The sequence below is a fragment of the Rhinatrema bivittatum genome, chromosome 1, assembly GCF_901001135.1.
Source record: "Rhinatrema bivittatum chromosome 1, aRhiBiv1.1, whole genome shotgun sequence".
Lineage (NCBI taxonomy): Eukaryota > Metazoa > Chordata > Amphibia > Gymnophiona > Rhinatrematidae > Rhinatrema > Rhinatrema bivittatum.
The window spans coordinates 347,094,734-347,111,176 of NC_042615.1; positions in this window are offsets into that span (position 1 = coordinate 347,094,734).

The following is a 16,443-nucleotide window of genomic DNA, read 5'->3' on the forward strand; positions in this document are numbered from 1 at the left end:
GTAACAATATTGTCACTCTTACTCTTTATAATGTATTTTACTTAACACCGATACAATCTCTGGAATTTATGCTTGTGGTGCTCTCTATCTTACAGTGTCTCTGATTGTCTTTACTTAGGTAATTATAATTTCCTTCTTTTATCTCTGTTTATACATTTCTCCTTTATAGTGAATGTCACTAGTGTCTGGCCAGTCCTAGGCTGTTGTGTGAGTGCAAACATTGCTGTAAATTGCGGTGTGTGTTGTCTCTGCTGCTCAAATAGGTGCAGGCGGCGATCTTTAGAAGCGTTGATTGAGAGCGATGCACTCCTGGCTTGGTTCCTCTGATCCTCTTCTCTTTGGTTCTTTCCAGGAACTGTAGGAACAACCTAATGGCCTGACTTTAATAAATCAAAAAGATAAACTATCTTTCTCTTACCGTATATCTTCTGAAATCTACAATGTGGCCCTAGTATGTGTGCAGCAGGAATCTATCATGTACTGATATTCTAGCTAATGAAATAAAAGAATAAGCATTATCCTTAACTACTGTTGTCTTTTCTCTTGTGGGAACAGAAAATATGTTTTTTCTTCAGCCACTCTTTCAAAATGTCCCCGCTCCTTCCTTGTACACAGAGGAGTTTATCTGAATTTGGAATCTCCTTTAGAATTTTGGCTCTTTGCCAGGCTTGGTCAAAATATCAATTTAATTGTCTAGCTTAATGCCTTTGACTGCTCATCAAACAGTAACACTGGCTCAAAACATTGTCTCTCTAAGTTTTCTTTAGTGGAATTGCATCACAGTTTACAGAAGGAAAACTGGGGTAAAGCCACTGCCCCACTGATTCAGTTCAGCTTTCCCCCTTTGTCCCCCCTGGCAAGACGTTTCACACAGTGTTGAAGCTGGCTTCAGAGCTATGCCTCAGTTATGAGACTGAATTCTCCCCTTCTGCTTGAAATCTTGTCTTTACAGTTTTCCAGTCACACTTTAAATTGCAAATCACTCCTGACTGGAACAGGTGAATTCCATGTTCATGTTCAGTAAGTTATCTTTAGCTGTGTTCACTTCTTTGTTTCCTTGGCTGTGGGCTTTCATATATTCAAAGTCTCATCCATTCTTTTACTGGCTCACACTTTAACAGTGATGACATTTTCTTCTCCCTTTTCCGACTATTTCTGTCTCCTTCCTCTTCACAGGACCAGTCTCTTCTGCACTTGGCTTTTTTTTTTTCACTGCCTTTGGTGATGTCACAAACAAAATAATAGTTCTTCACATAATTCTAATATACCCTTAAACACTTCTTACCGGACATCTTTATAACCTCCTTAAGATGGCAGGAGTCTGACAATTAACATCATTCAGTTAGAAATTTTCTTAAACACAGGTTTAAACTTTTAAGGAACACAGTCACCTTACAGGTATTTGAGTTCTTCCACAGCCTGCTTACTAAAAAAAAACAACACTATGCACCAGGCTTTCCTGCATGAAAAGCTGACGTCGGTGTCTATGCAAATTAGCCTGTCACAGGGGATCTGTCGACACGTGCTTGTGCTGCCAGATGCTTGTTTTCAGCTCCTTGACCCTCATAGACTTGTATTGGCTTAAATTGCTTCCTGCGTAACAACATCCAACTGTAGCTTCTAAAATTTTAATAAAACTTTGCTTTGAAATAAAAATTATATGAGGGGATTTCTCAATGCTTCCTCCCAGCTAGCCTGGAATTGGTTTCAATTCTTTAACATAGGGAAGCAAGACCAGCAGCTGGCTCCCCATTTACCCCCACCCCCTCCTCTCCCTGCACAAAAACACAGGAGCATCAATATGGCTTTAAAAACAAGGCCGCAGTTTATTATAAAACACAACCCGAGCCCCACAACTTATTATACAAAGTAACAAAACTTAATCCCCCACCCCCTCCTCCATCGTGCCCCTCTTCGCTTACCACCGCGTCCCAATGGTAAGACTACTTCGACGCTCTCCCATCTCTTATCCCGCCACGGCACCAGCGAGGGTAAGCGTGCGGCCTGAGCATCGGCCCCCCCCCCCCCTTGCTCTTTAGGCCTTCCCGTGGAGGAGCCCCAAACTACACGAGCATTTCCCCCCCCCCCCCCAAGTCCTTCACAATCCAATCCAATCCATTACAACTTAGGGCTCGGGTTTTCCGCCACAAACAAAGGCAATCCGTTTGCATTTGTTCCCCCACTGCGGCCATCCCATAAAATATTTGTTGCTCGAATCCTTCCTCCAGGGCATGGTTGAATAAATCCATACCAATGCCCGAAAGATGTACCCCGTTACCCAGAAATAAACCCCCCAATATCTCCCACGACCAATTGTGGCGTACCCAAAAACCGCCCTGTTGAATCAACCATTTGCCAATTTGGAGATTCAATTTTTTAACACTGTTACGCCATAAGGGCTCCGTATAGTATCTAATCCGAAGTATAATATCGGACCAACCCACCTTCGTACTTCGCATTCTGTTTATAATACTTGCCAAATCTTTTCGCATAATTGCCACCAATTTGCGGCAGGACACCTTACCAATGTCGTTTCCCCCCAAGTGAATGATGATTAGCCTTGGAGTACCCCATATTTGAACCTTCCCTTGGAGGAAAGAAAGCAACTCACCCCACTGCATGCCCCCTTTGCCGAACCAACGCACAATCCACTGGCTGGTATTCAAATTTTCTCCATAAGGCCTCTTCGCAGCCCTCCGCTGTGCACGATGAACAAAAGAATGGCCCACGACCCAGGCACATTCTCGATTAGATGCCAGCCCTTCCGTGTCTGCAAAGCAAAGAACTGTATTAGCCAAAGCAGTAAGGGCCCCTCCGCTCCCCCCATCTCAATTTGTTACTTCCGCACATAAGACCGGTAAACTGCTGACTTCCAACGTCCGAGTATTTGAATCTGTCGTGCCGACCACCCCAACTCTGCCGCCGTAGTCGCTGCTCCTATCCTAAATGAATGTGGCGAGTACCTTCTCGCCTCCCACCCTAAATCTTCCACCACCCAGTGTAACACACGAGCAAATTGGAAAATGGTTAACGGTAAACCATCCTCATGAACTAAAAAGAGTCCCCCAGTTTCCAGCCTTACCCGTACAAAAGCTTGTGCGCTCCTCACCAGACACACAAGCTCATCACGTGCCTGTACCAATGAAATCCAAAACCCTTTTCCTTTTTGGTCTGTCTTGGATTTCTTAATATGCAATGTGACGAGGTACTCATAAACCCAAACATCCTGGGCCCACAATCTTGCCCCATCTCTGCACGCCTTGGATCTGGCACCCAATTCACTGATCCTCAAGGCTCCAAAAAACACCAAGGAGAAAGCAACTCAAAACAGAAAAACCTTGTATCCAGACCGACACACTACTGCCAAGTGTTCCGCTATTTTCAACAGGTCTGAATACCGTATAGGCCTCCGTTATCCCCGTGTGCAACATACCCTCTACTCCATCTTCCCAAAACTCCTCTTACTAGAAAACTATTAATTGAGTTTCCCCAAACCCCCAGTTTCTGAAAAAATGTGAAACCCACTAATTGGCACCAAACCGATGACAACGAGTAACCCGCCCCCTTCGCCCACAAAATAAACCTTACCACATCACCCTCACGCACTACCTCCCCCCCCGTTCCACCCCAAAGTTTGCAAAAAACAAGACACCGCTCCTCTGCCTGCCAGATAAGATTTCCATGTAGCCGGTGCAAGTGATTGTCGGATCAAGTTCCATGTGTCATCCTGCCTAGCTGTCAAAGGTGCTCTGGGAAATTCTCTCCCTGCAAACTCGCTTGAGGGGCCTCAATGGCGCCGGCCTTACGGCAACACGATTCGACTGCAGGAGGTCGTTCCGGACCCCCGCTGGACTTTTGGCAAGTCTTGTGGAGGTCAGGAGGCCCCCCAAGCTGGCCAAAAGTCCCTGGGGGTCCAGCGGGGGTCCGGGAGCGATCTCCTACGCTCCTGACGTCGGGGGACAAAAAAACAAAATGGCGCCGGCGCTACCTTTGACCTGTCATATGACAGGTCAAAGGTAGCGCCGGCGCCATTTCTACAATGCACGGAGGTCCGAGAGTAAAAGATCACACCGGGACCCTTCCTCTGGACCCCAGGTAATTTAAGGCATTTGGAGGGAGTTTGGGAGGGTGGGGGATTTATTTTAAAGGGTCGGGGTGGGTTTTAGGGTTGTTTTAGTGTGCCGGTTTTCCCGCCCTCCCCCTTCCCCCGATTTACAATTTTTTGACGATAAATCGGGGGAATTGTTATTGTATCGCAGCTCTAACGATTTTTGACGATTTAAAATATATCGGACGATATTTTAAATCGTCAAAAAACGATTCACATCCCTATACTTCACGCATATCCAGCATAGCTCTCTGCTTCAATGGCAAGGGATAAAGTCTGATTCTGCACTTTCAATACATATCCAGCATAACTCTCTGCTTCAATGGCAGGAGGAATGAAGAAAAGTGGATCTATATACAGACAACCAACAAGGACTGAATTATTTAAGCTAGATATTTCACCTAGATGCAGTTCCAACACTGCTCTCTACATTAATGGTGGGGGTGGAAGGGAAATAGAACCAAAAGGTTACTAAGAGCCAAGAGTAAAAGATAAGTATGAGAAAAAAAAAGTGCAAAACTTGCTGGGCAGACTGGATGGGCCGTTTGGTCTTCTTCTGCCATCATTTCTATATTTCTATGTTTCTATACGTGGTTTCCAGTCAAGGATCCCCAGAAATTACAGAATATTTGCGATTGGCCTCAACCTATGGGTCTCAAGTACCTACAGAGATTCCTTGGCTTTGTAAATTACTATCGGTCTTTTATTCACCATTACTCTACCCTGACCGCATCACTCACAGCCATGACTCACAAGGGTACCAACCCTTCTCAGTGGTCGCCAGAAGCCATGACCGCCTTTCAAGATCTCAAGGCCGCTTTCCTCCAGGAGCCATGTCTTCACCATCCAGACTCCAGGTGTCCATTCATAGTCGAGGTTGATGCCTCTGACATAGGGGTAGGAGCAGTTCTAAGCCAGTACTCGACTACCCATACTTTACACCTGTGTTCATTCTTCTCCAGGCGTTTCTCCTCAGCAGAATGAAATTATGGTATTGGGGATAAGGAGCTACTAGCTATCAAGCTGGCTTTTGAGGAGTGGCATCCCTGGCTCGAGTGAGCTCAACACCAGATCACAGTGTATACCGATCACAAAAACTTCGAGTATCTGCACCATGCAGATACTCGAGGCCTGATGGTCTCTCTTCTTCAACAGATTCAATTTCCTGCTGTGCTGCTGTCCTGCCAATAAAAATTGCCGTGCCAATGCTTTTTCCAGATCCTTCATCGCAGAAGACGTTCCCCACACTCCATGGCATATAATCGACCCTGCTAAGGTCCTTCTCTCCGCCACATTTCCGGTACCATCTGGGAAGATGGTGGTTCCTCACCAACTACGCCGGAGGATCCTTAGGTGGGCTCACGACTCCTTGACTGCAGGACACCCAGGTCAAACCAGAACACTCTCCACGCTCCAGCGGTTTTATTGGTGGCCTACCATGAGAAAGGACACATAGGCCTATGTGGAATCCTGTCTCACTTGTGTCCACCAGAAGCCTCCTGTGGGTCGACCATGGGGACTCTTGCAACCACTGCCTATTCCGAGTGAGCCAAGGACCCATATTGCAATGGATTTCATTGTGGATCTGCCTGCCTCCAATGGCAGCAACACTATCTGGATCACTGTCGACTGAGTTTCAAAAATGGCTCATTTTGTGGCTCTGCCAGGCCTTCCTTCAGCACCACAGCTTGCTAAATTATTCATCCAACACGTGTTCTGGCTCCATGGCCTCCCTAAACATATCTTCTCAGATCGTGGAGTCCAATTCACTGCTCGTTTTTTGAGGTCTCTGCAAAAAATTCAACATCTCATTGGATTTCACCTCGGCCTACCATTCATAAGCCAATGGGCATACTGAAAGGACTAATAGAACCTTGAAGCAATTTCTGCGGGCCTAGGTAAATTTACAGCAGAATGACTGGGCCGACCTCCTTTCTTGGGAGAAGTTCACTCTGAACTCTCATCAATCCGCCTCCAGGGGATCGTCCCCCTTCCAAGTGGTCTATGGACGACAGCCTCTACTATCACTTCTGCTACCACTGTCTGTGCCCTCTCCAGCAGCACAGTCAACTGCCCAGGAGTTGCATCAACTTTGGAACAACACTAAGCAGCTGCTCCAGCAGGCTGCCCAAAGATCTAAGAAGTCCTTTGATGCACACCATCGCTAAGCACCTCAGTTTAAACCCGGCAATAAAGTGTGGCTCAGCACCTGCTTTATCCGACTTAAGCTACTCTCCGCTCGCTTCGCTCCCAGGTACATTGGTCCCTTTCTGGTGCTCCACCGTTTGGGCCCTGCCACCTACAGACTCCAGCTGCCTTCCTCTCTCAAAATCCACAACGCCTTCCACGGTTCACTACTAAAACCCTTGATACTGTCTGGCTTCTCCAAAAAGCCACCGGAGCCCCAACCATTGTCATCGGAGGTAGACGTCATGTATCAATTCCACGAGGTCCTGGACATAAGAAAACGTGGTAAAAAGTGAGAGTACCACCTGTCTTGGGAGGGTTTTGGTCCCGAGGAGAACAGTTGGGAACCTGCCGCCAACATCCTGGACAAAGACCTTATCCGGCAGTTCCATGCTACACATCCTTGAAAACCCAAACCCCCAGGGGAGGGCCTTAAGAGGAGGGGTATTGTTATGACCGTCGGTTGCAGACGGCTGTGACTGATGCAACTCACTTCATGTACTGCTCTGCTTTCGTCTCTGGGCCTACTCGCAGCTGAGGCTAGCCGCTACCACCATGTTCCTCTGGGTTCCCAGGATTTTTCATGGCATCTGGGATGCCGCCACCACCCATGCCGACTTCAGGCCTTCCTAGGTGCACATGTGCCCACCAGCCTCTCCTTTGAAGACTCAAGGATGGGAACCTCAGGGGCGTCCCCGACTGATGATGTCACCAGGCTGGGATTCTTAAGCACTGCCTTCGCCCTTGCTAGCTGACTTGGCAACAAATTCCTTTGCTATTGCTACTTGCTCCTGGCTTCTCGGACCCGTGGTTCCTGTATCAGTTCTACCTGCCTCTTGACTCTGCTCAGGTACCCGCTCCTCGGGGGCCCTGCCGCGCTCTTGTGTGAGACCTCGTCTCCTGGCTTCCCCCTGTTATGATTGAGCAGTGTATGGGTGGATCCTTGGGTACTGTGGCAGATGACCACACCCAAGGAGAGGAGACCCGTGAAGAGCCACAGTACTAGGCTAGACTCAGAACACACAAACACAGTTAGTTCGTTATTATACAGCTTGAAGAGATTCACAGAGGTGGCAGTAGTGAGGCAGTCTGGTAGTTGCAGTCTCAGGGACCTCGGCAGAGGGAGCCCTTCTCATCCTATTGGTATTGGAAGGTCCCGAAGCAGGTTTCCCAGCAAGGAAGTACTGTGGATGAGATAGACAGAGTTAGAGTACTCACTAGGTGTTTGCTGTAGATATGCGATTCCACCAGGTTTTAGAAGGAAGTGCAGGCACCGAGGCAGGGAGTGCAGGCCCTCTAGGAACGAGTACCTGTTCCCTGTAAGGCACCTGAAATAAAGAAGAGGGCCCCCAAGGAGTGGGTACCCAGGTTAGCAGTTACCCCGAAGGGCAGAGAGAGAGCTTCCAGCGGCAGCACGGAAGCTGCAGAGTAGCGTAGACAGGAAAGGATTTGAGTCCTTGCTAACTCCATGAGCTAGCAAATTAGAATAGGTTATGTACCTGGATGGCGTGACATCAGCAAGGGGGAACACCCCGAGGTTCGCGCCAAGGCTGGAATAAAGGCATGGGTGGTGCGCGCACCCTATTAGGTGCCTGGGAGGAGCATGGCGGGAGGCTGCACCATAGCCGTTCCGGGGACGCCGGAGAGGTCGGCTTTTAGACACGGTGGTAGCCATCTTTCCTAGGTAAGCAGGAGGAGCCGTGAATAAGGTGAGGCAAACGGGGCGAAACCGTCTAGCACCGACAGACGCAACACCCCCGCTCCTCGGGTGTTGTGATTCTGCCCTCATGGGCAGCCTCTTACCTTCTCTCTGCCTGGAGGTCACAGTCCCCAGTCTTCCTTGCGGCTGGAGCCACTCCTCAGTCTGCCCTCTGCGGCTTGAGAGCTGCCGACAACACTGGGCCTGTTCCTCGGCCCCGCCCTGCCTTTTGACCTTTGCAGCAGCATGGCCACTGGCCATGGTCCTGCATAACTTCCTATTTCCTGTTCCTAAGGCGTGAGCCGTGCCTCTTCACAAGATTTAAAGGGCCCGCAGCCGGATATGCCCCGGGTCCCACTTGATGACTGTTTCCTGTCTCAGTCCTATAAAAGGGCTTCTCCAACACTTCTGCCTTGCCTTGCATTAGAGTTTCCTGTTCCTGGAAGTCTCGTCTTTCAGTGCTACATCAGGTCTTCGTTCTTCGTTGGAGCTCCATGTCTCGTCTGCTTCCTGTGTTCGTGGCTTCCTGATGTTTCATGTCTTCATGTCCTGAGATTCCTAGTCCAGGCTTCCTGATGTTCCACTTCCTGATGTTCCGAGGTTCCGCTCCGCCTTCGCTCATTCTGAGTCCTCCTGATCCTCCAGCTCCTGAGGTTCTCCAGATGACACCTTGCCTTGTCATTGGAGTCTCGTCCCAGTTGGATTCCCTTCTTGTGCTTCCGAGTCCTCTTGACCCTCCAGCTCCTGTGGTTCTCCAGATGACACCTAGCCTCGTCATTGGAGTTTCATCTCAGCTGGACTCCCTTCCTGCGCTTGTCCCGCTCTCCACGTGGTCCGTGACCAGCCTCTTCAGGTTGTGTAGGGCGTGCAGTGGGACAGGGTGGTCCGTGACCAGCCCATTGGGTCCGCCCGTGTAGGTGGGCTGTGTAGGGCGCTCTGAGAGACAGTGTCAATGATGACCACATTGTCCAGTCATTGCCTAGGATAACAACCGTCTCCCCCAAGTACATGATCACCAAATCAAATGCTCAATATACAGCATAACTACTTTATGCACCAAAGTTAACTACACTTTGGGCTACCTACCATTGTGGCAATGCATCAAGGTACAATGAATATAACAATATTAACAAGAAATGAGGATGGGTGGGAGACAGGATGCAAGTAGCGCATGGTGGAGAAACAGGATGAAGCTTACGCCCCATGCTTATAAAGTGGGGGATAACTACTCTGCTCGAACGCAAATCTGCTCTGGTCCCTGTGTGGTTCAAATCCCTACAAGGAAGAAAGGGGGCAGGGAGAAAAGAAGCAACATAAAATCATTGTCAGTCCCCCTGTACCTCAAAGGGAACCAAGCCCAGAAGTGTGAGTGTGTGTGTGTGGGGGGTGGGGTGAGGTGAAATTGCATGGGAGGGAAATCCAGCCCGCTGCCATGTTAATGATGGCAGGCAGGGACTTCACTCGCTCAATCTACTACTTTCTTTTGCATTTGGTTTCTGAGGACTGGCACTAACCCTCAGCCACAGATTTGTTGGCCACCTAACACCAGACCTCTGATGTCGAAGCAGAACAGAACCCATTGCATCTTGGGGGTGATTGTTTGCTGGACTTTCAGCAGTGAATTGACTCATAGTGCACCAACAGCTAGTTCTGATTTATGCATATGAACCCCAGTGGGAGATTGTGTAAAAACTCTAACCACCCCCCCCCCCCCCCTGTCATTGGAGTCTGAAAGAGCTACCATAGTAATAACTTTATTTTAATAATAATAATGATTGCAAAAAATAGAGATAGGTGTTCTCGGAGATCTCCCTTTTCCTTTAAAAATAAAAGGTGTGTTATGGTAAGGAAATAAGGAAATCTAGATTATGTTTTTCATTTTTTTCATTGATCTGAAATAGTACACACACACACACACACAAATGCATTCATCTAATCAGTGGATAGTATGATCATGTACAGTATGTTTCTCCTGTAGTAGCACAGTATTCACGTGCTCAGCCATGTTTATCTTCTTTTTTATAGGTATAGCCAGTAGATGGAAACAGTGGAAGTGGGATAAAAGAAAGAACATAAGAAGATAAGAAATGACATACTAATGAACCATTAGATCCAGCATCCTGTCTGCACTGCTGCCCAGGCCTGGTCATTTGGAAGAAACACCCAACACATGCTAGCGGGAAAATACATTCCCTGTTATTCACTCCCAGTTCCCAGCAGTAAGATGGGTCCGTCCCCAAGTTTTCCTGGCAAATAGATTTTAGTAGACGTGTTATTCCAGAAACTCATCCAAACCTTTTTTTTTAAACAAGCTATACTACTGGCCTTATATACATCCTCCACCAACAAACTTCGCAGCTTAATTTTGCATGAATCGAAAATAAAATTTCTAAAAATAAAGATCAGTGTATCTCATGGAAAACAGTTACAAGTTCATATGACATAAGCTCAGCTCTATTGCAGAAATGCAAATGGTCAGATTTCATCTAAAATGATTAGACTGCAGGTATTGTACAGGGGTGGCAGACCATTAACCCAATAGGGCAGTGGCCGAGGGCCCAAAACACTCTCCCCTAAACTTGGATGGGTAGTTAAGGGCCACTGAGGGACAAATGATCATAAGAACATAAGAAATTGCCATACTCGGTCAGACCAAGAGTCCATCAAGCCCAGCATCCTGTTTCCAACAGTGGCCAAATCAGGCTACAAAAACTTGGCAAGTACCCAAATACTAAGAAGATCCCAGGCTACTGATGCCAGTAATAGCAGAGGCCATTCCCTATGCCAACTTGATTAATAGCAGTTAATGGACTTCTCCTCCAAGAATTTATCAAAACCTTTTTTAAACCCAGCTACACTAACTGCACTAACCACATCCTCTGGCAACAAATTCCAGAGCTTAATTGTGCATTGAGTGAAAAAGAATTTTCTCTGATTTATTTTAAATGTGCTACTTGCTAACTTCATGGAGTGTCCCTAGTCCTTCTATTACCTGAAAGTATAAATAACCGATTCACATCTACCCATTCTAGAACTCTCATGATTTTAAAGACCTCTATCATATACCCCCTGAGCCATCTCTTCTCCAAGTTGAACAGCCCTAATCTCTTTAGCCTTTCCTCATAGGGGAGCTGTTCCATCCCCTTTATCATTTTGTTCACCCTTCTCTGTACCTTCTATAGTGCAACTATATCTTTTTTCAGATGCGGTGACCAGAACTGTACACAGTACTCAAGGTGCGGTCTCACCATGGAACGATACAGAGGCATTATGACATTTTCCATTTTATTCACCATTCCCTTTCTAATAATTCCTAACATTTTGTTCACTTTTTTGACTGCTGCAGCACACTGAGCTGACAATATCAATGTATTATCCATTATAATTCCTAGATCTTTTTCCTGGATGGTACTCCTAATATAGAACCTAACATTATGTTACTACTGCATGGGTTTTTTCCCCTATATGCAACACCTTGCACTTGTCCACATTAAAATTCATCTGCCATTTCTATGCCCAATCTTCTAGTCTTGCAAGGTCCTCCTGCAATTTATCACAAGCCGCTTGTGATTTAACTACTCTGAATAATTTTGTATCATCTGCAAATTTGATAACCTCACTCATCGTATTCCTTTCCAGACCATTTATAAATATATTGAAAAGCACCGATCCAAGTACAGATCCCTGAGGCACTCCACTGTTTACCCTTTTCCTCTGAGAAAATTGATCATTTAATCCTACTCTTTGTTAGGGATGTGCAGCAAGGACAGATATGGTCGATTCAGTATTCGTATTCGTCGGGACCCAAATCCGATACATCCATTTTCGGGGGACCCCGATTCATCCATTAGTTATGTATGGTATTCGTTTCCCATTAAAGTTAAAAAAAACACCCATCCCAACCCTTTAAATTTAATTAACTACAACTCCCTACCCTCCTGACCCCCCAAGACTTGCCAAAAGCCCCTGGTGGTCCAGATGGGGTCCTGGAGCATTCTTCTGCACTTGGGCCGTTGGCTGCCAGTATTCAAAATGGCGCTGATAGCCTTTGCCCTTACTATGTCACAGGGGCTACCGATAGCCTTTGCCCTTACTATGTCACATGGTAGGAGCAATGGACGGCCGGCGCCATCTTGTGCTTCTATCATGTGACAGGGGCCAACCAATGGCACTGGTAGCCCCTGTGACATAGTAAGGGCAAAGGCTATCGGCACCATTTTGAATACTGGCAGCCGATAGCCCGAGTGCACGAGATCGCTCCAAGACTTGCCAAAAGTCCCTGGTGGTCCAGCGGGGGTCCTGGAGCGATCTCCTGCACTCGGGCCATCGGCTGCCAGTATTCAAAAAGCCTCCAGGAAACATGGCGGTTTGCAGCGTCCAGCCGGTCCGGGGACGCCGGAGGACTTCGGCAGAAGAACGCCGCGGCAGCCAATCTTCCCACAGGCAAAGAGGGAGGTGCCAAAGAGGTAAGGAGGGCAGAGAGAGGGCGTCGGGAACCGACGGACACAACAATATCTCAGCCACACACAAAGAATATATCCCACTATTTCAAACTTTTTTAGTGCAAAGATTTCTCAGAGCTATACTTACCAGTCCTTTTCAACCACCATTAAATTGATCTTTACTCAAAGATTTGAAGGGTTTGAGATAATGGCATGCACTTCCAGCCCTCTTCTAGTGCAAAGGATGTGGGGCCTCTGAAATTTGGGGCTGTGGAGTTCGAACCCTGGATCACTTGCTATGACCTCTGGAGTCCTCTCTCGGGGGATGCTGGGAGCAGTATACAGATGAGCCTTCTGGTCCTCTTCTACTGCCCTTATTGCCCTGGGGCCAGATCACTGTCAATCCACCCTGGTACATAACACTAAGTGTTCGCCAGTAATTGTGGGGTCTGTATTCAGACACAGTGGGCAATGCACAGCCACACTATTGAATATAGCCTGCCTATCTTAATTAGCTAGCCGGCTAACTATAGCCAACTAACTTTAGGTCAGCTCTTTGACTCGACCAGACTTAGCCAGCTAAGTCATCTGGCTAACTCTAAAAGTTAGCCGGTTAACTTAGCTGGCTAACTCAACTCCTTCTAGTTACACCCCTGGACTGCCCTTAATTTATCCAGCTAAATTCTAGCCACCTAACTTATTAACCTTATAGAATTTAGCCGGATAAAGGCTGAATATAGCAGAGTATCAGAATAAATGGCTTTTGAATATGGACCTTAGTGTGACCAACAAGTACACAAGTGGATTAGCTTTATATCTGAATTCTACAGAACAACATTGTGTGTAGCAGATGCTAGTTGTTGCAATAATTAAGCTGGATGTGCGAATATAATATAGACTGCTACAAAGCATTAGATACCTGCAGGATGTACGTAAACTATGAGTGTCAGCTTATATAATAAAGGCATGGCCCACAGAACTCTGCAGATTGTTCATAGGAGCAGAGCTTGTACAAGGGTGCTAAGCGCCCTAGGCAAACCATACAGCCTAGTTAACCCCAGGGCTGAAGTAAGTTTTGAAACAAGAAAAAAAAAAAGAAAATGGTAGGGGGGAAAGGGCAAAGGAGGTAGGGGAAGGGAAGGTGGGGTAGGGGGGTAGGGAACGGGGGGAGGGGGGGGGGAAGGCAGTACGGCTCAGCGTGCGCAAGGTGCACAATTGTGCACCCCTTGAGTGCCGACTGTCGATTTTATAACTTGCGCGTACCTGCGCAAGCAAGTTATAAAATCGGGCATACATGTGTGCGGGCTGGGTAGCGCGCACATCTTTTAAAATCTACCCCAATATGATCAAATTTGAATTAATGACTGGAAGGGGGACAGTATGTAAATACATGGTTCTAATGTTAAACTTTCAAAAAGGAAACTTTGACAAAATGAGAAAAATAGAAAAAAACTGAAAGGTACAGCTACAAAGGTAAAATGTATGCAACAGGTGTGGATATTGTTAAAAAATACCATCTTAGAAGCACAGACCAGATATATTCCATGCATTAAGAAAGGTGGAAGGGAGTCAAAACGATTACTGGCATGGTTAAAACGTGAGGTGAAAGAGGCTTAGCCAAAAGTTCTTCATTCAAATATTGGAAGAGGGATCCATCAGAAGAAAACAGGATAAAGCTTAAGCATTGGCAAGTTAAATGTAAGACATTGATATGACAGGCGAAGAGAAAATTTGAAAAGAAGTTGGCCATAGAGGCAAAAACTCATAATAAAAACTTTTGAAAATATTTCCTAAGCAGAAAGCCTGCAAGGGAGTCAGTTGGACCATTGGATAATCAAGGGGTTAAAGGGGTACTTAGAGAAGATAAGACCATCGCGGAAAGATTAAATGATTTCTTTGCTTCAGTGTTTACTGAAGAGGATATTGGAGATATACTTGTTCCGGAGAAGGTTTTCATGGGTAATGATTCAGATCAACTGAACCAAATCATGGTGAACCTGGAAGATGTGGTAGGCTTGATTGACAAACTGAAGAGTAGTAAATCACCTGGACTGGATGGTATTCACCCCAGGGTTCTGAAAGGACTAAAAAATGAAATTTCAAACCTATTAGTAAAAATTTGTGTTGTGTCCGTCAGTCTCAGACGGCTTTGCCCGACATGCCTCACCTCTATTTCAGCCTTCTCCACCAGCCTCGGGAGAATGGCGTCCGTAGCATCTCCTTGCTGCACCCTCCGGCGTCCCCAGAGTGGCTTTGGCGCGGCATCCCACCATGTTGACCTGAGGCCTCCTAGGGCACGTGCGCGCTTACGCCTCACATCTTGTAGCAGTATTGGCGCGAACCTCAGGGGTGTCCCCCTTCAGTGACGTCACTGCTTCCTACTACAAAAGGTTGCCCATTTGCTGACTCTCGCCGAGTTAGCAATGGATTGGATTGGATTCGTTCCAGTCTGAAGCTGCTTCTCGGGGGCCCTTTGCTTATTTCCAGGGACCTTCCTGAATCCAGGTACTCGCTTCTTGAGGAACTGTGTGTCTATCCTGGTGCCTGCTACCAATTCTTCTACCTGCTGGAACTCCACCTATCAGCTGCAGAGAGTGAGTACTACTTCTCCCAGTCTGTTCACCTACATTGGGCCCTACACCACCATTGTGGAACGGGTCTCCTCTGCCGAGGATCACAGACTGTTGCTACCTATCCTCTCTCTCTACTGCTCATTGGGAACTCTCTCTACTCAGCTACAAGGGAGTGTGTTCTAACATCTGCCAGTCTATCTCTCCTACAGTGCTTTATTGGATATCTGCATCGGGGCCTTATACCACCATTGTGGGACGGGTCTCCTCCGCCGAGGATCACAGACAGCTATCTAATCCACTCTCTACTGCCACCTCTGGTGAACCATACAAGTTGCATATTAAAGATATATTCTCTGTGTTTGTGCATCTCTGTGTTGGTGCTACAGTTTCCTATGGGGCGGGGCCATCCAGTGCTCCTGCCATGTGACAGGGGCCGGCCAATGGCACGGATACCCTGTCACATGGTAAGGGCAAAGGCCATCGGCGCCATTTTGATTAGTGGCAGCCGACGGCCCGGGAGCGGGAGATCGTTCCCGGGACCCCCACTGGACCACCAGGTACCTGTAAAATGTTTTTGGGGGGGTTGGGAGGGTGGGGGAAGCAAAGGGATTCATTTTAAAGGGTCGGGTGGGTTTTTTGTTTATCGGCTCGGGCGCAGCCGATAAACAAAACTGCGATCGGGCCCGATGAAATAAAACCCACATGTGAATCAGAACCGGAATCCGAACCGGTTCCTATTCACATCTCTAGTTACCACCCATGAAAGAGATCTAGGCATCATAGTGAATAATACATTGAAATCATCGGCCCAGTGTACTGTGGCAATCAAAAAAGCATACAGAATGTTAGAAGAAGAGTTTTTAAATAAATAAACAAATAAATAAATAAATAATAAAAAGGATATAGCTGCACTGGAGAAAGTGCAGAAAAGGGCAACCAAAATGATAAGGGGCATGGAATAGCTGCCCTATGAGGAAAGGCTAAAGAAGTTAGGGCTGTTCAACTTGGAGAAGCGAAGACTGAGGGGGGATATGATAGAATTGTACAAAATCTGAAAGGACTTGAACAAGTTAATGTAAATCGGTTATTACTCTCTCAGATAATAGAAGAACCAGGGGGCACTCCATGAAGTTAGCAAGTAGCTCATTTAGAACAAATTGAAGAAAATTCTTTTTCATTCAGCGCATTGTTACCACCTTCAGATCACGACAGGAAAGTCCTGCTGGCCGCCAGAACATGAGGGCTCAACCCGAGGGGGAGGTGATTGGCTAGCAGAAGACCTACTCCAGGGGTGCATCAGTCACTGCCTGTTAAGGCCGATCTTGAATTCCAGATCTTAATTCATTGCCAGAGATGTAGTTACAGCGGTTAATGTAACTGGGTTTAAAAAAGGTTTGGATAAGTTCGTAGAGGGTAAATCCATAAACCGCTTTG